At 45.4% G+C, this 24,198-nt stretch overlaps 1 long non-coding RNA gene across 2 annotated transcripts; it reads left to right on the top strand.

Moving 5' to 3' along the window:
* Nucleotides 1-761: 761 nt before the first annotated feature.
* On the top strand, nt 762-24,198 carry LOC132814762 (uncharacterized). 2 transcript variants are annotated; one of them, XR_009644480.1, is made up of 6 exons: nt 762-818; nt 1,454-1,560; nt 7,974-8,080; nt 10,399-10,489; nt 20,567-20,684; nt 23,508-24,198. It is a non-coding gene; the product is annotated as an uncharacterized LOC132814762 (long non-coding RNA). The 2 variants fall into 2 exon arrangements; XR_009644481.1 differs by lacking the exons at nt 20,567-20,684; nt 23,508-24,198 and adding an exon at nt 12,742-12,813.

The following is a 24,198-nucleotide window of genomic DNA, read 5'->3' as shown; positions in this document are numbered from 1 at the left end:
TTCAGGGAACATCTCCGGGACACCCCCACCAATCCACCACACTGCCCCGTGGCCCAACATTTCAACTCCCCCTCCCACTCTGCCGAGGACATGGAGGTCCTGGGCCTCCTTCACCGCCGCTCCCTCACCACCAGATGCCTGGAGGAAGAACGCCTCATCTTCCGCCTCAGAACACTTCAACCCCAGGGCATCAATGTGGACTTCAACAGTTTCCTCATTTCCCCTTCCCCCACCTCACCCTAGTTCAAACTTCCAGCTCAGCACTGTCCCCATGACTTGTCCGGACTTGCCCTACCTGCCTGTCTTCTTTCCCACCTATCCACTCCACCCTCTCCTCCCTGACCTGTCACCTTCATCCTCTCCCCCACTCACCCATTGGACTCTATGCTACTTTCTCCCCACCCTCCTCTCGCTTATCTCTCCACGCTTCAGGCTCACTGCCTTTATTCCTGATGAAGGGCTTTTTCTCTGCCCTTTGGATGCTGCATGAACTGCTGTGCTCTCCAGCACCACTGACCCAGAATCTGGGTTCCAGCATCTGCACTCATTGTTGTTACCTCCCATCACATGACCCAACATCTCAGCACAAGCAGGACACACTGCGCATGCTCCAACCAACAGTGACCCCGGGTGATTGATGTCAGCACCGGACCAATGAAAGGACGGTGGGCGGAGCTGGAGGACCTAGCGGGAGGTTAGTCCTCCAACCAATCACAGTGAATGAAGGGCGGAGCTAATGTAAACCATGTGATCACCCTCGCGCCTGACTCAGAGTCGCTGTAATGAATGCTCGGGAAGTTATGGAGAGAAAGGAGACGGTAAGGAAAGAAATAAACAGGGAAACGGGAGAAAAACTGTGTTGCTATGAGCGGAGAGGTTTTACAAACAAATTGTGCATGTCGGAAAACACAAATTTGAACGTCCCAGTCCCGTGTTTGCAGTAAATGGGGAATTGCCTCAGCGGCTGCAGGCCTGAGTGAGCGCCGCCATCTTTATTCGGGACAACGATTCACTGGACACGTGCGGAGCCGCCATCTTTGTAGGGGGCACGGTGCAGCCAGGCGCATGTGCAGCCTCTCTCTGGTACAGAGTCATTGTGATGACAGCAGCCAATCCTGCTCTGATTCACCTCTGGGCTCCCTCAGGACCACTTTGTCAATGTCTAGCTTCCTCAGTCTCCAACCATGGGGGTATGTTTGGTCTGTTTATACTGTATTATTACTTTTATAGACCCTTTGTAAATGAGTTTTTCACTGTGGCCCAGCCCCTGACCATGTGCTGCTCTATTATCAGATTACTTTTATCTTGAATATTTTTGACAGTCAAGAATTCTTTTTTCCAATAAGCAAGTGTATTTTCCTTCCATTTCTGACTATCAAATTCTGCACCATTTTCATTCCCTGTAATTCATTTTGCACTCCCTGAAACATCAACTGTGTTTCTCCTTCCACAGATCCCAGTGATTAATGCCAAAGCCCTGTTGCCTGGGGAGAGGGTGATGTTTGACTTTCTTGTACAGCTGCAGTTTGTGTGGTGAAGGTGCTCCCACAATGTGGTTGGGTAAGAGACATTACAGATTATTCATTACAGCAACAGTGATGATTTGAAGATAATGTCCAAATCAAGAACAGTTTGTAGTTTTATTATCATGCTTTCACAAAAATATTATTGAGAACTTTAGATATGAGGCCAGAGATGGAGATATTTGGTCAGGTGACCAAAAGCATTGCCAAAAAGTAGGTTTTGAGGGATGTCTTAAAAGTGGAAAGCAGACCTGTGAGGTTTTGTCTGCAAATTCCAGAACATGTTGCTTTAGCAACTGTAGAATCAGCCAAACAATTGAAGTAATGAATTAACAAATCATTGGGAGTCTCGAAGAAAATGGGTTGTCGAGGTCTCAAAGGATGTGTGGTGAAGGGAGCTAGGGATGATCACAGCCAGGAATTATATGAAGAATGAGTTTTCTAAATTGTTGTTGCTTATGAATAGGAGCCTTTTGATGGATCAACATGTTTTGGGAGAAGTGAGCACATGGGTGACAGTTTTCAATTTTTCTTGAGATAACAGAGAGGTTGAATTTGGGAGGCTGGCTAGGAGTGTGTTTGGATAATTAAGTCTGGAGATAACACACGATGGATGAGAGTTTCAGTATATGAGCTGAGATAAGGTGGAATCAGCTAGATATAGTGGTGTTGGAGTGGGACTGGGCTGTCACCCTCACCTCACCTCTGGGATTCAGCTGGTTGTCAGGTTGTGAATCAGGCGGTAACACAATCGGGAGCTGAGTGGCCCTGGTGGAGCCTAAAATGAGTGTCACTCAGCTGGCTGTTGCTGAGCAGCTGCTGCTTGGTCGTCCTGCTAATGACTACTTCCATCACTTTACTGCTGATCGAGTTGGACTGATGGAGGGAAATTGCCTGGATTGGATTTGCCCTGTGTTTTTATTTGAACATCCCTGGGCAATGTTCCACATTGTCAGTAGATTCCAGTGCTGGAGCGGTACGTGGCTTGGTGGGTGGCAAGTTCTGGAGCACAAGCTATCAGTATTATTGCCAGAATGTTAGCAGGACCCAAAGCCTTTACACTACTTAACCATTTTGTTGATATTATTCAAACTAAATCGAACTGGCTTAAAGCTCACATCTGTGATGTTAGGAACTGATGGAGAATGCTGTCATCTTATCTTTTGCATGGATGTTTGAAACCCCTCCATCAGTAAGGGTGGGGATATCTGTAGTGCTTCCTGCAACTAGTTGTTTAATTGTCCATTACCATTCACAACTGGGTGTGGCAGAACTGCAGAGCCCTGATCCACTCCATTGGATGTAGGATCACTTAGCTCTGTTGCTTGCTCCTGATGCTGTTTGATTATGCAGATAGTCCTGCTTGGTAGCTTCACCAGGTTGGCACTTCATTTTTTAGGTATGCCTGGTGCTGCTCATGGCATGCCCTCCTTTCCTGTCCATTGTGATGGGTGAGTGCGGGATGTACAAACCCATGAGATTACAGATTGTGCTGGAGTACAGTTCTGCTGCTGTTGTTATCCCACAGTGCCTCAGAGAGATCCAGTTTGAGTTCCTACATCTGTCCCATTTAGCACGGTGATAGTAGCACTCAACACAAGGGAGGTTTTTCTCAACTTTATGGCGAGGCTTTGTCTCCAAAAGGACTGTGGGATGGTCGCTCTTACCGATACTGTCATGGACAGATGCATTTGCAGCTGGTAGATTCATAACGATAAGATGTAGTACCTTGTTCCCTCACCAGCTGCTGCAAACCCCATTTGAACAGTTCTGTCCTTGAGGACTGAGACAGCTCAGTCTGAGCTACTCTCTCAGCTACTGAGTTAGACTCACCTTCCCAGAAGTCCTTCGCTCCTACCTCGCACCTCTAATATTCCATGTCTTTTTTTTCACTGGAGAAGGATGTGGAAGCTAGAGAGTTTGGAGAAATGAATAGTGAGAACTTGAAAAGTGTCTGTTACAGAGGAGGAGTTTCAGGATGTCTTAAATTGCATCAAGGTGGATAAAGCCTTGGGACCTGATCAGGTGTATTCCAGAAATTTGTGGGAAGCTCGGGAAGTGATTGCTGGGCCCCTCCCTGACATATTGGTATTATCGTTCGTGACAGGTGAGGTGCTGGAAGACGGGTGCCATTTTTTTTTTAAAAAAAGGTGGTAACAAAAGGCCAAGGAACACGAGAACAGTGAGCCTGAAGTCAGTGGCAGGCAAGTTGTTGGAAGGGATTCTGAGGGACAGGATTTACATGTATTTGGAAAGACAAGGAATGATTAGAGAGTCAGCATGGCTTTGTGCGTGGGAAATTGTCGCTCTAACCTGATTGAGTTTTTTTTGAAGAAGTGCTAGGAAGATTGATGAAGACAGACTGTGGACATTGTCTATATGGGCATTGAACAAGGTTCCACAGAGCAGACTGGTTAGCAAGGTTAGATAACATGGAATGCAGGGAGAACTATCTATTTGGATACAAAACAGGCTTGAAGGTAGGAGACAGTGGGTGGTGATGAAGGGTTGCTTTGTGGACTGGAAGTCTCTGAAAAGCAGTGTGCTGCAGGAATGGATATTGGGTCCTTAAATAAATGACTTGGATGTGAATATATGAGGTAGGTTTACAGAAAATACAAAATTGTAGGTGTAGTGGACAGTGAAGAAGGTTAGTTTAGAATACAACAGGATCTTGATCAGATGGGCCATTCGAGTGAGGAATGGCAGATGGAGTTCAATTTAGACAAATGTGAGCTGCTGCATTTTGGTAAGGCAAATCAGGACAGGACTTAATGTATTTAATGGTAAGTTCCTGGGGAGTGTTGCTGAAAAAAGAGGTACATTGTTCCTTGAATGTAGAGTCGCAGGTCGGCAGGTAGTGAAGGTGGTGTTTGGTATGCTTATATTTATTGGTCAATGCATTGAATACAGAAGCTGGGACGTCATATTGTGGCTGGATAGGACATTTGACAATGAGAACCTTTTTCCACGTATGGAGTCAGCTATTACGAGGGGGCATAGCTTTAAATTAAGGGGAGGTAGGTATAGGACAGATGTTAGGGGTAGATTCTTTACTCAGCGAGTCGTGAGTTCATGGAATGCCCTGCCAGTAGCAGTGGTGGACTCTCCCTTTTTATGGGCATTTAAACGGGCATTGGATAGGCAAATGGAGGGTAGTGGGCTCGTGTAGGTTAGGTGGGCTTGGGTCGGCGCAACATCGAGGGCCAAAGGGCTTGTACTGCGCTGTATTTTTCTGTTCTTTGTTCTATGATAAAGCCATTTCAGGAATTCCGTTTTCAGTTCGAATTTTCCTGTTCTGAGAAGGATGTTGTGAAACTTGAAATGGTTCAGACAAGATTTACAAAGATTTGCTACAGTTGGAGGATTTGGGCTACACAGAGAGGCTAAATAGGCTGGGGTTAATTTCCCTTGAGAATCAAAGACTGAGAGGTGACGTTTGGGAGATTTATAAAATCACGAGGGGCGTGGATATGGTGAACAGCTGGGGTCTTTTTTTCCCCCAGGTTAGGTGAGTCCAAAACAAGACCATGTGGGTTTAAGTTGAGAGGGCAAAGATTTAAAAGGGATCAAAGGGGCAACGTTTTCAAGCTGAGTGTGGTGTGTGAATGGAATGAGCTGCCAGATGAAGTAGTGGAGACTGATACAATTACAACATTTAAAAGGCATCCGATTGTGTACGTGATGAGGAAGGGTTTTGAGGAATTCAGACCAATAGCTGGCAAGTGGGACTCCGTTAGTTTAGGATTCCTAGTTGGCATGGGCGAATTGGTCCATTGTTTCTGAGCTGTACATCTCAGCACAGATAATTCTTGGATCTGAGAAGGTTAAGCAGTGATTTCGACAAGGGGGAGATTTGTTTCTAGGATATTTTAATTTGCAGAGAGAGGGGAATTGTTAACAATGTCACAATATTAGTAACTACTTGAAGTTAAATGGAAAATAATGTGAATATGTGACCTATATTTTACTGAGTACATTCTGAGCATCTGGAACAGTCTGAACAGCGGGTGGACACAGATTCAGCAGGTGTTCTCAAACAGATTTGCAATTTTACTTCTTACGGAAAGATTGGGAGGCTGTGGGTAAATGCGAGGGGAGTTGGGACGGATTTGCAGCATCTCCAGAGGGAGAGCGTACAGCCCCAATGGGCTGAATAGCCCCCAGCCCCTGTGCTCTGTGATACTGCCCTATTCACTGTGAATGATGAAGCTCATCCCAAGGCAGAGAGAGCGAGGAGCCCACCACTCACCACACAATGGGGGATGGCTTGATTGATGGCAGCTCCAGACCAATGGGAGGAGAGTCTGTGCGGTCCTGCAGCCAATGGGAGTGAATGAGGGGTGTGGCCAGCAAGACACACCTGTCCATGAGCTGTGCAGGTGCAGTGTCACTGGGTGGGGGTGGGAGAGACAGCAGAGACTGGGACAGAGGCTGTTGGACCTGAATTACAAACTCCCGGTAAATTAAAACCAAAAGAACTGCAGATGCTGTAAATCAGAAACAACAACCAGGAGGTTCTGGAGAAGCTCAGCAGGTCTGGCAGCATCTGTGACGAGAAATCAGAGTTAACGTTTCAGATCCGGTGTCCCTCCTCACAGCTGATGTTACTGTGAGAACAAATGTTGGTTTATATGCAGAAGGTAGGGTTTAGGGGAGGATGTAAGGAGTAAAGGATAGGTAGGGATAGAGCGAGAAGAACGGTTGGATAAAGGAGTAGATAACGATCTGGCTGGGGGAGGGTGATTAGCTGTTAATGGAGACTATTAATGGCTAACCATAGGTAGTGTGTAATGACAGGCTGTGAGAACAAGGCCTAGTGTGTGGGGTAGGGGGCTAGGACATGGGGTTGTTAAGCTGTGGTTAACCACTAACTGTCTCCGTTGTAAGTTGTTCCCCACATGCATCACTCCACGATTGGAGCTGCAGATGGGTAGCACAGTGGTTAGCACTGTTGCATCACAGCACCAGAGACCCGCGTTCAATTCCCACTTCAGGCAACTGTCTGTGTGGAGTTTGCACATTCTCCCCGTGTCTGTGTGGGTTTCATCCGGGTGCTCCGGTTTCCTCCCACAGTCCAAAAGTGTGCAGATTAGGTGAATTGGCCATGCTAAATTGCCCGTAGTGTTAGATGTAGGGGATTGGGTCTGGGTGGGTTGCTCTTAGAGGGTTGGTGTGGGCTTGTTGGGCCAAAGGGCCTGTTTCCACACTGTAAGTAATCTAATCTAAAAAAAACCTCTTGAATATATTTCCTAACCCCCTCTGTCCTCCTTAAATATGTATCTTAACGTTGTTCTCTTTAATCAGCATTCGTGAAACACTTTAGGAGAATTGTCAGTGTGAAAGGCTCCATAAAATGCAGGTAGTTGTTGTTAATGTCTGACATCAGGAGAAACAGGAATGAACCCTCACTCTTATACCTCTTATAAGAAGATGGGGCTGGGACTGGAAGACCAGGCAGTGCCTGTCGGTCCTCCAACCAATCGGAGTGAATGAGGGGCGTGGCTATAAGCAACCACGTGATCAGCTTCACTGGCAGCACAGTGTGTGTTGTGACCAAGGCATTGGGAATGTGTGAAGGTGCAGGGCAGGGGTAAGGAAAGACATATTGACCAGGAAGAGAAGGAAATTTTAATGGAACGTGCTGAGACGTTTTACAGAACTTAGTGCACATCGGAAAACACCAATCTGAAATTCCCAGGACCGTGTTTGTGGCAAACGGGAAAATGCTTCAAATGGTGAATGGTGCGAGTGAGCGCCGCCATCTTTATTGGGGGCAGTGGTTCATGGGACATGTGTGTGGCAGCCAACTTTGTGAGGGGCAAGCTGCAGGGGGACACATGCACAGCTTTGCCTGGCAGGGAGTGATAGGGCAGGGTTTAGAGTGTCAGAGTCAGGGTGTTTTCAATGTCAGAGTGTGATGCTGGAAAAGCACAGCAGGTCAGCAGCAGCCAATCGGTGGGAAGGAAGATGGACAAGAACGTGGTGCAGAGTTGGAAGGCTGGATCTGGGATAAGATGGGGGGAGTGGAAATGAGGAAACTGGTGAAATCCACATTGATCCCATGTGGTTGGAGGATCCGAACACAGAAGATGAGGCGTTCTTCCTCCAGGCATCAGATGCCTGGGATTTGGCGGTGGAGGTGGCCCAGGACCTGCATGTCCTTGGTGGAGCGGGAAGGGGAGTTAAAGTGTTGGGAAACAGGGTGTTTTACTGTTCCTTTCACACACCTTTTGTAAGTTAACTTTCCTCTGTTGCCCAACCCCTGACAACGTGCTGCTCTCTAAACGGACTGAATTTTCCACAATCACTTTGCCAGTGAATAATTCCTTTTTACAACAAAAGACTGCATTTTCCTTCCATTTCTGACCATCAAATTCTGCAACATTTTCATTCCCTGTAATGCATTTAGCACTCCCTGAAATATCAACTGTGTTTCTCCTTCCACAGATCCCAGTGATTAATGCCAAAGCCCCATTGCCTGGGGAGAGGGTGATGTTTGACTTCCTTGTACAGCTGCAGTTTGTGTGGTGAAGGTGCTCCCACAATGTGGTTGGGTAAGAGATGTTACAGATTATTCACTCAGCGACAGAGAAAAGTTGCAAATGTATGTGCAAATCAACAACAGTTCGTATTTTTATCATTTTTATAATTTCACAGAAATATTATTGATAATTTCTGACATTAGGCAACAGATGGGTATATTAGGTCAGGTGATCAAAAGAATTGCCAAATAAGCAGGTTTTCAGGAATACCTTAAAGGAGAAAAACAGATATGAAAGGGTTAGGATAGGAATTCCAGACCGTGTTGCCTTGGCAACAGTAGAAACAGCCAATCCGGTGAAGCAATGAATAAACACATCGTTGGGAGTCTGACAGAAAATGAGTTGTCGAGATCTCACAGGTTGTGTGGTGCAGGGAGACAGGGATGTTCACAGCCAGGAAGTACATTGAGTGAGAATTTGAAGTTGCTTATAAACGGGAGCCTTTTGTTGGATCAACAAGTTATAGAGCAAGCAAACACTTGGGCAGTAGAGTTTAAGATATTCTTGAGATTATATGTAAGTTGAATGTGGGAGGCTGGCCAGGAGTGTGTTTGGATAATGAAGTCTGGAGATAACACAGGGATGGACAAGTATTTCAGTAAATGAGCTGAGACTAGGGTGGGGTTGGGTTATCTCACGAATGGAGAAATAGAATGAAGAGTCAGGCTCCTCCTCATCATCATCATCATCATCACTCCCCCTCACCGATTCACAGATATTGTTCCTTGTTCTGTCTGTCTTTTCTAGTTATGTCCTGCTCACCCATTCTGCTACTAACTAATATTTGACTTCAAGGTTGTTGGAAAATCCTTCTCCATCTCCACTCTCCCTTTGCTTTCTGAATTCCTTGTATTTGGTGTAACTCAAAGATCTATCCTTGGTCCCTCCAGTTTCTCACCTACATACTGCCAGGAGGTGACATCGTCCAAAACCACTGTTAGGTTTCACATGTACACTGACCATGTCCAGCTCTACCTCCCCATCATCCCTCTCCATTGCTCCACTGTTATTCTGTTATCAAACTGTTTGCCACACTCCCACTACTCGATTAGCTGCAATTTCCTCCAATGAAACATTGCAATGGTTCAACCCATTGCCTTCAGTTGCTATTACAAATTCCTTTCCCTTACTGCAGAGCCCCCTCTCTCACTGGGAACTGAGGCAAAACTACACTCTTCACAATATTGCTCTGCTATTCTGACCCCAAGGTGACCTTCTGCTCAGACATCTACACAATCACAAGCACCAGGAATTCCAATCTGTAAAATGTTGCTTGTCTCCCCCTCGCCCGTAGGAAGCCGATATGTTTGAAAGAGTTCACTTCTCATTCTTCCCAAATCGAGTGAGTAGAGTCCCGACTTCTTCAGCCTTTTCTTCAAAGAGAATCCCTTCAAACCAAGGATCATCCCAGTCAACCTTCTCTGAATGCCTCCGATGAAGTGATGTATTACCTTAAATAAAGGAACCAAAACTTCTCTCATTACTCCAGATGTGGTCTCACTCACACTGCATAAAGTTGCTCTCAGGTATATACTTTAAACTCTTATACTGCAAATCCCTTGAAATCAGGAGCAATATTCCATTCCCCTTCCTGATGACCTGGTGTAACTTTGTGCTAGCTTGCTTTGTTCCCTGCACATTTACCTCTTGCTCCCTTTGTGGTGCAGCTTTCTACAGTTTCCCCCAATTAAATAGTCCTCTGTTCTTTTTATTATCTCCTCCAAAATGAACAACTTCACATTTTCCCAAGTGATACTCCATTTGCCAACTTGTTGCCCACTTCTCCAATGAATCCCTCTGTGTAAACTGTTTATAATCCTTTTGGAACTTTACTGTTATGCCTTTCCTAGGAGATTTTCCCCATCATTCTTCTAAACTTTTCCTGGGAACACTGGGCAGTGGGAAGCATACAGAGTTGCTGTCTTTTAAGGGATACTCTATGGAATGACTGGGAGGAGCTTACTGCCTATCTGGTCAGAATGGTGACAACTTGCCCCTGAAGCTGCATGAGCCTTTCACCCCCCCCCCCCCCCCATGTGTTATTGATGAGGCACAGCGGCAGCACAGAAGGAAAGAAGAAGCAGCAAATCCTGCTCTCCACATCTCACTAACACTTGGAACATTCTCTCCCATGTGTCAAAGATCTGCCCTGTTCAGTCACATGAAGTCCCAAGATGGAAACTGATAGAAACCCACATACATTTCCCCCTGAACTGACTGCTGACCTCCACAAGGGGTAATGTGTCCAGTCATCCTGGGCCAGGAGGAGGGGATGGTGCGGGTTTCTAACCTGATCTGACAGTGACGGATTTTATAAACTTGTATTACAGGTGGACATTCAGATGGTAACCTCAGTATTTGTAACACCAAACTCTGACAGAATTACTCAATTCATCAGGACCTGGATATTTGCATTTAGTTGTGAGTATTGTGTTCCAGCTCATTCCTATTTGATGCATAAAAGTTCTCCTTTCAATCAAACCATCCTGTCAATAGATCTCCCCCAAGTCTTTCATATATGTCTTGTCAACAGTTTATGATGAGCTGATGAGTGTAAGGTTGATTATTCTAATGTATAATTTCTGTAAACCCCTCTGTCACAGGGCAGCCACAATTTCCTCTGCTACAAGGAGAACAACCTCAGTTTCCCCAAACCCCTGATTCCCCAATGTCTGTTTGCTCTCTCTAAGGTACACATCAGGATTGTGTTGGAACATTCTCCACTTGCCTGCATCAGTGCAGCCCCCAACAATATTAAAGAAAGTGAACATCCTCCAGGACAAAGCACTGTGCCTGAGTGGTGTCCCATCCCCCACCTTCAGCATTCCCTCTCCCCACCCCCGGGGTACAGTGGCATCACTGTGTAAAAGGGAAAGGCAGCATTGTCCTCCCAGACCATAGGGCTGCTCTCTCATTAGGGAGAAATGTCTGGTGGTGGGTTTAACCTGAAGGTTACCCAGCCCAGGCAAGGGGAGAGGTTAGAAAGGAGAGTCCATCTATTGTAGATGGATATTCTTGATCTGTACCATTAACACCCATGTTCCTGCAACTAAAATCCCCCATGCCTTGAACCATCCTGGTAAATCTCCTGTGCCCCCTCTCAGGGATCCTGCCATCCTTCCCAATGTGTGGGCGATCTCTGGTTTGCACAGACCCAGCTGCTCTGTGTTCCTGTGGGTAATGTCATTATAGAACAACAGTTGCACTAAACCTCACTGTCTGTAAGGGTGGGAGACACAAATCCCAAAAACATTTAAGATGTATTTAGTGTGCACTTGTGATGCCATGATAGAGGAGACTTTTCCACAAGTACTGGAAAATAGATCAGGATAGTTCGGTGGTAGTTTCCTTTCTCACAGATGGATCACCAGAGTATTTTTCTGTTCTGTATACAGCTGAGATGTTTATGACAGGAATATGACAGGCTCCATTGGACATCAGGTCAGAAAAGGTGATACTAGAATAGATGACACATGGTTGGTCGATGTTTTTGGGAGGTAAGTGAGACGGAGAGTTTTAAGATGAAATTCAGAAGCTCAGCTCAGGAATCAGAAAGGGCCATCATCAAGTGAGAAATAAAAATTGGGTGTCCTGGAGGCTGGAAATAAAGAAAGGCACATATCGCAAAGTTTTCAGAGAGGGGAGGGGATTAGAGATAGGGAGCATAATAAATCTGGAGGGCATGAAAGTTGGAAAGTATTCTGAGGATGGAGGATGTTACAAAGATAGATATTTATGATAGAAATTTTTGGGGTTTGAGGCTGGAGAGGAATTATTGAGATATGGAAGAGTTGTAAGGCTGGATGAGGTGGCATTGACAGGGAGAGTTCCGAGCACACAGGAATTTACAGAGGTAGGAGCGTAAGAGTCATAAAGTTATACAGCACTGACACAGACCCTGTGGTCCAACCAGTCCGTGTTGACCATAATTTTGATCTGAACTAATCGCATTTGCCTTCACTTGGTCCAAATCCATCCTAGCATTCCCGATCGATATACGGGTCCAAATGTTTTTTCCTCTTTAGAATCCCATTCCCCTACCCTTTTTACTCTACATATACCCCTGACTAATTCACTAAACCCAATCATCCCTGAACACGATGGGCAATTGAGCACGGCCAGTTCACCTACCTTGTATATCTGTGGCTTGTGGGAAGAAATGGGAGCACCTGGAGGAACACACGCTGACATGGGGAGGAATATCCAAACTCCACATGGACAGCCACCCAATGCAGGAATTGAACCTGTGTCCCTGGTGCTGTGAGGCAGCCCTGCTAGCCATTGAGCCACTGTGCTACCCTGAAATTGTAATTGTATTCACAGCTTCCACATCCTCTGCAAGTATATTCCACACGTGAACCACTCTCTATGCAAAAACAAAAAAATAAAATCCCAAACGTCGTTTTAAAGCTTTCCTCCTCTCACTTTAAAATGTATGTACCCAGTCTTGAATCGCAACCCCTCCTGGAAAGGGCACCTGTTGTTCACATTACTGATAGTCTTCAGCATTTTCTAAATCTCTAATAAGGTCACCCCTCAGCCTCCTACGCTCCAGTGAAAGAAGTCCCAGCCTATCCAGACTCTGCTTAAAATTCAAACCATCCATTCCCATTAACCTACTGGTAAAACTCTTCTGAACCCGCTCCAGTTTAATAATATCCTTCCCATGACAGCACAACCAGAACTGGGCACAGTATTCCAGAAGAGGCCTCCCCAACATCCTGTACAACCTCAACATCCCGTCCCAACTCCTATACTCTGAGGTCTGAGCAATGAAGATAAATGTGCTAAACACCTTTTTAACCACCCTGTCTACATGTGACACATACTTCAAAAATCTGAACACCGAGGTCTCTTTGTTCTATATCACTTCTCATGGCCTGACTTTTAATGAGTGTAAATCCTGCCTTTTTTTAAATCAAGATGTAATATTTTGCATTTATACCGATCCAAAACATCCTTCGAGTATAAAGGCAGTAGGAGTGTACTGAAGAGGGAAATCAGGAGGGCAAAAAGGGGACAGGATACAGCTTTGGCGAATGGGGTTAAGGATGGGTTGGAGGGAGAGAGACAAAACCAGTATTTGGCATCATTGTTTACTGTGGAGAAGGACATGGGAGTTATGGAATGTCGGGAAATAGATGGTGACATCTTGAAAAATGTCCATATTACACAGAAGGTGGTACTGGATACCTTGAAACGCATAAAGGTGGATAAATCCCCAGGATCTGATCAGGTGTACCCTAAAATTCTGTAGGAAGCCAGGGAAGAGATTGCTGGGCCCCTTGCTGAGATTTTTGTATTATTGATAGTCACAGCTGAGGAGCCAGGAGACTGGGGGTTGGTTAATGTGGTGCTACTGTTTAAGGAAGGCGGTTTGGACAATCCCGGGAACTACAGACGCGTGACCCTGACGTCGGTGCTAGACAAGTTGTTAGAGGGTACCCTGAGGGACAGGATTTACATGTATTTAGAAAAGCAAGGACAGATCAAGATTGATGAAATTGATGTGCTGGAAATTGTGGAAAACATTAAGCTTGATAAGTCCCCATGGCCAGACCAGATTTATCCTCGGCTGCTCCAGGAAGCGAGAAAGGAGGTTGCTAAGCTGCTGGCGAGGATATTTGCCTCCTCACTCTACAGGAGTCGTCCCGGAGAATTAGAAGGAGGCGAATGTTGTTCCTCTTTTCAAGAAGGGAAATAGGGAAATCGGTGGCAATTACAGACCAGTCCGTCTTACATCTGTTGTCAGCAAAGTTGTGGAAATAATTCTGAGGGATAGAATTTATGACAATTTGTCAAAGCATAGTGTGATTATTGAGTTCTTTGAGGACGTGTCAAGACAGGTCAACGACTGCAGAACAGTGGATCTGTTATAAATGGATTTCAGCAAGGCTTTTGTTCGGTTTCCCAATGGTAGGCTTATCCATAAAGTCAGGAAGTATGGGACACAGGGAGATTTGGGTATCCGGATTCAGAATTGGCTGGCTGACAGAAGGCAGAGAGTGGTTGTAGATGGAAAGTATTCTGTCTGGAGGACAGTGTTGAGTGGGGTCCCGCAGAGCTCCGTTCTTGGGTGTCTGTAGGATTTATAAATGACTTGGATGAGGAGGTTGATGGTTAGCTTAGTAAATTTGCCGATGACACAAAGATTGGAAGTGTCGCCGATAATATAGAGGGCTACTGCAGGCTGCAGCGTAACATAGACAGAATGCAGAGCTGGGCTGAGAAATGGCTGGATAAATGCGAACTTGAATGCTGAGTATAGGATTAAAGACAGGATTCTTGGCAGTGTGGAGGAACAGAGGGATCTGGGTGTGCAAGTACATAAATCCCTCAAAGTTGCCAACCAAGTGGATAGGGTTGTTAACAAAGCAAATGTTTTTTTGGCTTTCATTAACAGGGAGATAGAGTTTAAGAGCCGTGAGGTTTTGCTATAGCTCTACAAGTCCCAGGTGAGACCACACTTGGAAGTTTGTGTCCAGTCCTGGTCTCAATACTACAGGAAATGTACAGAGGCTTTGGAGAGGGTGCAAACAAGGTTTACCGGCATGCTTCCTGGACTGGAAGGCTTCCTGTATGAAGAAAGTTTGAATAAGCTCGGACTTTTCTCTCTGGAGAAAAAGAGGAAGAGAGGAGACCTGAGAGGTGTACAGAGACTTTTCCCCAGGGCAGGATTAACTTGTTTGAGAAGTCATACTATGAAGATATTAGGAGGAAGGTATAAAGGACGCGTCCGAAGTAAGTTTTTTACACAGAGTTGTGAATGCTTGGAATGCGTTACCAGTGGTGTTGGTGGAAGCGAAATCATTGGGGACATTTATGCGACTGCAGGACGTGCACATAGATAGCAGTGAGTTGAGGGGTGTGTAGGTTAAGTTACTATGTTTTACATTAGGATTAAATCTCGGTATAACATCGTGGACGTAAGGGCCTGTTCTGTGCTGTACTTGTCTATATTCTATGATTTGGGAGAGTCGGCATGGCTTTGTGTGTGGGAAATCATGTGTCTCGTACTTGATTGAGCTGTTTTTGAAGAATTAACTCAGAGGATTGATGAGGGCAGAGTGGTAGATGTGATCTCTATGGACTTCAGTAAGGCGTTTGGTAAGGTTCCCCATGGGAGACTGGTTAGCAAGATGAGATCTCACAGAATACCGGGAGAACTAGCCATTTGGATACAGAACTGGCTCAAAGTTAGAAGATAGAGGGTGGTGGAGGTAGATTGTTTTTTGGACTGGAGGCCTGTGATCAGTGTAGTGCCACAAGGATCGGTGCTGGGCCCTCTGCTTTTTGTCATTTATATCAATGATTTGGATGTGAACATATGAGATATAATTAGTAAGTTAGCATTTGAAACTAAAATTGAATGCATAGCAGACAATGGAGTATGTTACCTCGGATTACAATGGGATCTTGATCAGATGGGCAAATGGGCTGAGGAGTGGCAGATGGAGTTTAATTTAGATAAATGTGAGGTGCTGCATTTTGGAAAAGCAAAGCTTAGCAGGACTGATACACATAATGGTCAGGTCCTGGGGAGTGTTGCTGAACAAAGAGACCTTGCAGTGCAGGTTCATAATTCCTCGAAAGTAGAGGTGCAGGTAGATAGTGCACTTGAAGAAGTGTTGAGATGGACACACCAAGCACTACTGATGCTGCCTGGCCTGAACACAATGACCAGGATGGATAAGATGTGGGCATTGCTGGAAGACAGAGTGTACACAATGTGGACCTGGGGAAGTGCAGCAGGTCAGGCAGTATCAGCGGAGCAGGAAAGTTGATGTTTTGGGTCGGGACTCTTTGTCAGTCCTGATGAATAGTCCTGACCCAGAACGTCTGCTTTCCATCCCCATTGTATGCATGCTGGTCATCCAGCACCTATTTATTCTGGTCCCACGTTCTGGCACTCAGCGTGTAATCGATATTGTAATGCTTGGTGTGATCATCTCAACACTACTTCCAGGCTGCAATGTTTCCTGCATCTGTCACCATTTCAGATGCTGCCTGACCCGCTGAGGATCTCCAGCACTTTTTGTTTTTATTGTGAATTTCCACCATTTTGCTGAGGCACTTCGAGTCAGAGAGTTATCCAGCACGGAAACAGGCACTTCAGTCCAACTCGTCCATGTCGACCAGATATCCTAACCTGATCCAGCTCCATTTGGGAGAGTTGGCCTATATCACACATGAACACTTTCTATTCATGTCCCCCTCCAGACACCTTTTAAATTTAATTTGACCTGCGTTCGTCATTCCTATAGCATCTCATTCCATACGCTCACCAACCTCTGAGTGAACCGTTTGGCCCTCAGGTCCATTTGAAACCTTTCCCCTCTCACCTAAAACCCAACGCCCTATAGTTTTGAACTCCCCGACACTGGGTGGAAACAAAGACCTTGGCTATTCACCCTGTCTGTGCTTCTCCGTAAGGTAACCCGTCAGTCTCTGACGCTCTGGGGAAAAAGCCCCAGCTTATTCAGCCTTTCCCTTTAACTCCACAGTCCTAACAATAGCCTTGCAGATATTTTCTGAAACTCTCCTCAAGTTTTGTAAAACAGAGTCACAGAGATGTACAGAATGGAAACAAACCCTCTGTCCTAATCGTCCATGCCAACCAGCTCATTTATGCATGTAGCAAGCAAGTTGTCCCTACGGTCCCCTTGAAGTCTTTCCCCTCTCACTTTAAACCTATGCCCTCTGCTTTTGGACTCCCCTATCCTGGGAATAAAGAAACTGACTAGTCACCATGTTGTTGCTCCTCACAACTATATGAAGTTGTATAAAGCCATCCCACTGCATCTCCTGCTCCAGGGAAAATAGTCTCAGCCCCTCCCTATGGTTCAAATGTTCCAATACTGGGAACACCCTTGTAAATCTTTGATCAACTTGTTCAGGTTTCCCAACATCTTTCCTGTAGCGGGGAGACCAGAATGGAAAGCAGTCTGGGGATTCCAAAAGTGGCCGAGCTAATATACTGTCCAACTGAAACATGATCTCCCAACTCCTATACTCAATGCACTGCCCAATAACAGCTAGCATACCAAACACCACCTTCACCGACCTGTCTACCTTCGACCCCACTTTCAAGGAATTATCAACCCATTCTGCACAGTGCTTTTGTTCTGGTACACTTCCCAGGAACTTGTCATTGAGGTTGAGTCCTATTGTTGTAACATTTTTTTCCAAAATCAGGGAGATTAGAATTGAATGTAGTATTGTAAAGCTGGCCTCACCAATGCCCAGTACAGTCACAACTGTAGCTAATTCCTATACTCAGTGACCAAATCCCTACAGTGTGGAAGCAGGCCATTCGACCCATGAGACTATGCCAACCATCTGAACTTGTGTATTTCCCCTATCCATGCCTCTCATGATTTTGCAAACCTCAATTTTGCAAGCCTCTGACGCTCCAGGGAACACAGCCTATTCAACTTCTCCTGGTAGCTCAAATCCTCCAGTCCTGGCAACATCCTTGAAATTCTTTTCTGACCCCTTTCAAGTTTCACAATATTGTTTTGATAGGAAGGCAACCAGAATTGTATGGATTATTCCAACAGTGGCCTAAGCAATGTCCCGTGCAGCCGCAATATGATCTCCTAACTCCTGTACTCAATGCTTTGACCAATAAGGGAAATCATACCAAATGCTGCCTTCACTATTCTATCTACCTGCGACTCCACTTTCAAGAAGCTATGAATCTGCACTCCGTGGTGTCTTTGTTCAGCAATGCTCCCGAGGACCTTATCATTAAGTGTATAAGTCCCTACTGCAGCACCTCACATTTTTCTAAATTAAACTCCATCTGCCACTCCTCAGCCCATTCGCCCATCTGATCAAGTTCCCATTGTACTCTTAGGTAATCTTCTTCACTGTCTATTACACCTCCAATGTTGGTGTGATCTGCAAACTTACTAACCATGCCTCCTATGTTAGCATTCCAGTCGTTTATATAAATGACGAAAAGTAGTGGATCAAGCAGCGATCGTTGTGACACTCCACTGGTCACAGGCCTCAAGTCTGCAAAGCAGCCCTCCACCACTCTGTCTTCTACCTTTGAGTCAGTTCTGTATCCAAATGGCTGGTTTCCTCTGTATTCCATGAGATCTAACCTTGCTAACCAGTGTCCCATGAGGAGCCATGCGGAACACCTTACTGAAGTCCACGTAGATCATGTCCACCGCTCTGCCCTCATCAATCCTTTGTTACTTCTTCAAAAGACATTCTTCCCTTTGGAAAACGTAACAGTTACAGCACCGGAATAATCGGCCCACCGTGTCTATGTGGATCATGATGCCATTCCAAACTAATTCCATCTGCCTGTACATGATCCATATCCCTGCCACCCCAAGCCTGCTTATGTCTGCCCAAATGCCTCAAAAACGTTGTGATTGTTTCTGCTTTTACCATCTCCCAGGGGAGTACACTCTAGTCAACAACCACCTTCTGCTTAAGAAACTTGCCTGACATATCTCCCTTTAAACCTGCACAGATATTGTTGGAAATGCCCAGCAGGTCATGCAGCATCTGTGAAGAAAAATCAGTTACTGTTTCGGGACTGGTCCCCCTTCCTCAGATACGTTAACTCGAATTTCTCTTCCCAGATGCTGCTGGACATGCCGAGCGTTTTCAGAAACTTCTGTTTCTCTTCCTGGTTTACGGCATCTGCAGTTGTTTTGATTTTCATTTCCTTTAAACTGCCCCCTCTCCCCTTAAATGTGTGGCTGTAGAATTTGTCACTTCCACCTTGGAGAAAAGATTCACGTTATTCACTCTGTCTGTGCCTCTCGGGTTACCCCGCAGCTACTGACTTGCCAAAGATAAAAATCCAAGTTTTTCCAACCTCTCCCAATCCAGACAGCATCCTGGCAAACCAGTTTTCACCCTCCCCAAAGCCTCCAAATCCCCTTGAAGTCTTTCCCCTCTCATGTTAAACCTATGCTGTCTACTTTTAGATTCCCATACCCCGGGGTAAAAAAGAAACCATGACTAGTCACCCTATCGTTGCTCCTCATAATTTTATAAAATTCTACAATGCCACCTCAAGCGTCCAGTGATCCAGGGAAAATAGCCTCAGCCTGTTCAGCCTCTCCCGATGGTTCTAATGTTCCAATCCTGGCAAGACCCTTGTAAATCTTTTCTGAATTCTTTCAAGTTTCCCAATATCCATCCTATAGCAGGGAGACTGGAATTGAAAGCAGTATGGAAATTCCAAAAGTGGCCGAGCCAATAAACTGTACAACCGAAACATGATCTCCCAACTCCTATCCTCAATGCACTGCCCAATAACAGCTAGCATTACAAACACCACCTTCACCGACCTGTCTACCTTCAACCCCACTTTCAAGGAACTATCAACCCACACTGCACGGTCTGTTTATTCGTCAAAATTTCCCAGGACCTTGTTATTGAGGTTGAGTTTATTGTGGTAACATCTTTCTGAAATCAGGGAGACGATAATTGAATGTAGTATTCTCAGTATTCTAAGGTCACCCCTCAGTTTCCGACACTCCAGGTAAAACTCCTGGCAACATCCTTGTAATACCTTTCTGACCTATTTCAAGTTTGGGAACATCCTTCTGATCGGAAGACCAGAATTGCATGGAATATTCCAAAAGTTGCCTAATCAATGTCCTGTACAGCCACATTATGACCTCCCAACCCCTATACTAAACACTGACCAATAAAGGCAAGCAGACCAACTGCCACCTTCACTATCTTATCTACCTGCGACTTTACTATCAAGGAACTATGAAGCTGCATAACAAGGTCTCTTTGTTTAGCAGCACTCCCCAGGAACTTACTATTAACTGTACGCGTCCTGCTAAGGTTTGCTTTTCCAAAATGCAGCACCTCGCATGTTTTTCTAAATTGAACTCCTCAGTCCATTTGCCCATGTGATCCAGATGCCTTGTACTCTGAGGTAATCAAATTCACTGGGGGAGGATTTTGCAGAAAGTTAACAGAACACATTTTATGAAAATTCAGGAATGTTATGGAAAGGGACAAGGATGGGCCTGCAATTAGAGTTCTAACTTGCTTCATTTCAGTTCAACCAGATGTGATTTTGCCAGTGTGCAGGATGCAGTGTGTGCAGGATGGTTCTCATCAGAGGGTGGAGGTGGGGAATATAAATGAGAGGTTCCAGATTGATTTTTCCCCAATGTGGTTCCGACCAGGAAGGAAACCCGGGGACCTGGGGGGAGGAATCATCAACACCCGGGAGGCTCTGAGTCAGAATCATTGATTTGGTTCTTAGTTTGCAGACAAGAGCTAGGTAACTGAATTCAAGGAGAGGAGAGAGATTGTGAAAACTGGGTGTGAAGGGAAGGAGTGAGGAGATTGGTTTGGTCTTCAGTTAACAAGAGAGAGAAATTGTGAGACTGAGACGTAAAGCTTTGGGGGGGGGCGGAACAAGGAAACTACAATTTAATACTATCATTATCTTATAAAGTTCCATCCTGTATTAATAGTGATGAGTTGTTTTCTCTGTTGTAGGGTACTGAAAGGGTGGAGTTTTGGATGGAAAATTCAAATTGAGCTTCATGTTCAAACCCGATGGTTACTGGATCCGTGCCGATCTGAATATCATTGGCCTTCTCATCTGGAAGGAAAGGTGTGTATTCTGTCCGTGGACAATATTTCAAATGTCAGTGTGTCTGGAAAAATTACCGCGACACAGCCAAGTCCATGTTAGCAAAGTTTGTAGCTTTGAATGGAGGCTGTTTATCAGGATTATCTCCATGGCAACGGCAGTTTAAAAAGTCTAGTTCAATTCAGCACATTGTTTTAACATCGCACCCCTCCCCCACCCCCCCGTGGCTCACTTCAGTACCTGACAGGCGCTTCAGTTTCAGTGGGATTGTCTGTCAGGATTCTGATGTGGAGGAGACGGTGTTGGAGTGGGGTGGACAAAGTTATAAATCTCACCAGATTATAGTCCAACAGGGTTTTTTTTTTGGAAGCACTAGCTTTCCGAGCACGGCGTAATTTTTAACTTTATCAGGTCTATCTCTATGATGACAGACTTCTTCAGTTAAGTACTTCAATAATTAGTGGGCGGCACAGTGGTTAGCACTGCTGCTTCACAGCACCAGAGACCCGGGTTTAATTCCCGCCTCTGGCGACTCTGTGTGTTAGGTGAAGGGGTAAATGTAGGAGAATGTTTCTGGGTGCGTTACGCTTCGGCGGGTCGGTGTGAACTTGTTGGGACGACGGGCCTGTTTCCACACTGTAAGTAATCTAATTACAAAGGCCACATATTCCCCTCTAGCAGTATCAACTGCTATTCTGGCCCTGGGGTTAGCTACTCGTCACTTTTTATCCCCAATCCCATCTAGCTTTCTGTTGATCGTTAAAGTTTTTTCTAATCTCCTAGTTTCTCGCTGATCATTGCCAATTTGTATGCCTTCTATTTAAATTTGATAGACTCCCTTATTTCCTGAGCCACCCATGGCTGATTACTCCTTTTCCTACAGTCCGTCCTTTTCACTGATATATACTTTTGCTGAGCACTTTGAAAAATTGCTTTGATATTTCTCCACTGGCCGTCAACTACCCCATCGTAAACTCTTTGCTTCCAGTCTACATTAGCCAACACCTGTCTCATTCTGTTGCAGTCTCCTTTGTTTAAGCACAGGATCTTGAGACTGGATTTAATCTTTCCGCTTTCCAGCTGTATTCTAAATTCATCCATACTTATCACAGGTCCTTTATCAGATTACAAGTTGAGGGGATGTTTCCAGGGTGTTTTGGTTTTCATTATCAGTGACCTTAACTTTGTAATAAAATATAGGATAGATATACACAACAGAGTATTCTGGACGGTGTGAAAGTACGACACAGTCTAAAACCATAAATCACTGTCTCCCCTGAGTTTAAAATTGCAAAATCATTATCTCCTACACACTTCCTCACTATCTAAGTTTGGAACGCTAATCCACCTGATTATCCTGCATTTTCCGAAAATCTCCTTGGGTGAATGTCATGATTTTTGGATTCAGCTTTCCAGTTATTACCGTATGAAGATGAACACTGGGAACAGGAGAGACAATGTACCTTTCGATGATGATTGAGCTCACCTCGGTCTCAGCTGGATTTTCCCACCTGCTCTCTCTCACCCTTCATCTCATTATAAATTCAACATCTGTATCTCTTCATTAAATCTGCTCATTGTCCAGATATCCACCGCATTTTGAATAGGAAATTCCACAGATTCACAACACATTGAGATAGGTACATTCTTCTTCCTGAGAATAGAATAGAATACCTATAGGGCAGAAACAGGGTATTCATCCTTCGAGTCCACACCAGCCCTATGATGAGCATCCCATTCAGACCCACCTATTCCCTGTGACCCTGCATTTCCCATGTTTAATGGCTTAACTGGCACATGCATGGGCACTGTGGGCAATTTAGTTTGGCCAATTCACCTAAACTGCACATATTTGGACTGTTGGAGGAAACTGGAGCACCCAGAGGAAACCTACGCAGATATGGGGAGAACGTGTAAGCTCCACACAGTCACCTAAGGCTGGAATCAAACCCGGGTCTCTGACGCTGTGAGGCAGTGGTGCTCGCCACTGAGCCACCTCTGGTTAAAATCTGCTCCCCTTTATTAACCTCGCCACCCCGCAATTGGCTGAATCTGTGTTCTTTACATCAGAAATCAGGTTGTGGAAGTAGGTGTCTCAGTAAAACACAGTGACAGCCCATATGTCCTCTGTGTCTGAATGGGGATCCTATACACAACACCCTCCAGTCCACACTTTTCATTCACTTTCCAGAGACAGAGCTGCAGTGGATTCATGGGGACTATAACTCCCACAATCCCTGAGGCAGGGATCACACGTGTGTGGGGAAGCCTGACACTGTAAATGTACCGAATGTGGGCCGATTTTGGAGCATGTGCTTTGGGGTAACTAGCGGAAAGTGCTTCACACTGTGATTGGCTGGAGGACGAAAATATCGGTTGGGGGAGTGGGGATGTCAAAGTGTCACCACACCCATGTGGGGCGAAAGGCCATCCTCAACTCGTCATAACACTGGGCATCGACCAATGGGAAACAAGGAAGGATCTGACCCATTCTCCCAGCCTGAAGGTTCCTCTTCTGTCCAGGATCTGACACCACCCTTTCTGTTTCCTTGTGTTTCATTCTGCTGTTACATTATTGACTTGCAGCAACTGAAGGGAAAGGAAGTGAACCCAGAAAGGGTGCAGAGTCTAACCAGGGACGGGAAGTCGTAGCATGGATCTGTTTATCAGCAACTCCATGAGAATGGGGAGGGTGTTCATTAGGGACAGCAGAGGCAGAATGGTGGGAGAGAGTAAGTGGGCTGGAGCGTTACAGCTTTGCGGGAAGAAAGGGGAAAAAGATTTTCCAGCGAAATTGGAATTGTCTGTTCTGAACTTCTAATCTGTACATATTCCTTTATACAGGGTGCTAGATGGTGAAGGTTTGCAGACTGAAATCTCAAAATCATGTGCAGATTGTGATTAAGTTAACCAGCATTTGAAGAACCAAGGATAGAGAATCACTCGGCCAAGATCCTGCACACTCTCCCTCCCAGCATTATCCGTCTCTCTGCGCCAAATGGGCTGTGAATGGTACAAGACAGCAGCTCACTACCCTCTTCTCCAGGGTAACTAGAGATGGGGAATAAATGCTGGCTGAGCCAGTGATGCCCATATCCTGGAAATGGTTTCTATCTCTAGTTGCTGAAACCCAGTTGATGTTACTGCAGGATGATGAGGGATGCTGAGTGTTTCCTCCAGGAGGCAGCACCATCACATTACCCCTGCCTACACCCACACAGTAACACAGCAACGTCACTGGAACAAAAGGCAGTGAAACCAAAGGAGGACTTAGATATAGTTCTTCGAGGTAAAGTCATGAAAGGGGATTGGAACCCAGAAGGAACAGGAGACTGAGCTGGATGGTCAGATGTTTCCCATTGAATGGTGGAGCAGGAGTGAAAGGCCGAATGGTCTCCTCCTGCTGCTATCTCCCAGGTATGTACATAGCCATGGAGCCCGGGTAGAAAGAAGTGGGCAGGGATTCTCCAAAGATTGCACTTCCACATCAGTTTTCAGTGAGGGATGATTTGATGGATTTTATTTAACATTTATC

Source organism: Hemiscyllium ocellatum, unplaced genomic scaffold (assembly GCF_020745735.1).
Source record: "Hemiscyllium ocellatum isolate sHemOce1 unplaced genomic scaffold, sHemOce1.pat.X.cur. scaffold_901_pat_ctg1, whole genome shotgun sequence".
Classification (NCBI taxonomy): domain Eukaryota; kingdom Metazoa; phylum Chordata; class Chondrichthyes; order Orectolobiformes; family Hemiscylliidae; genus Hemiscyllium; species Hemiscyllium ocellatum.
This window is presented reverse-complemented; position numbering and strand designations above follow the sequence as displayed.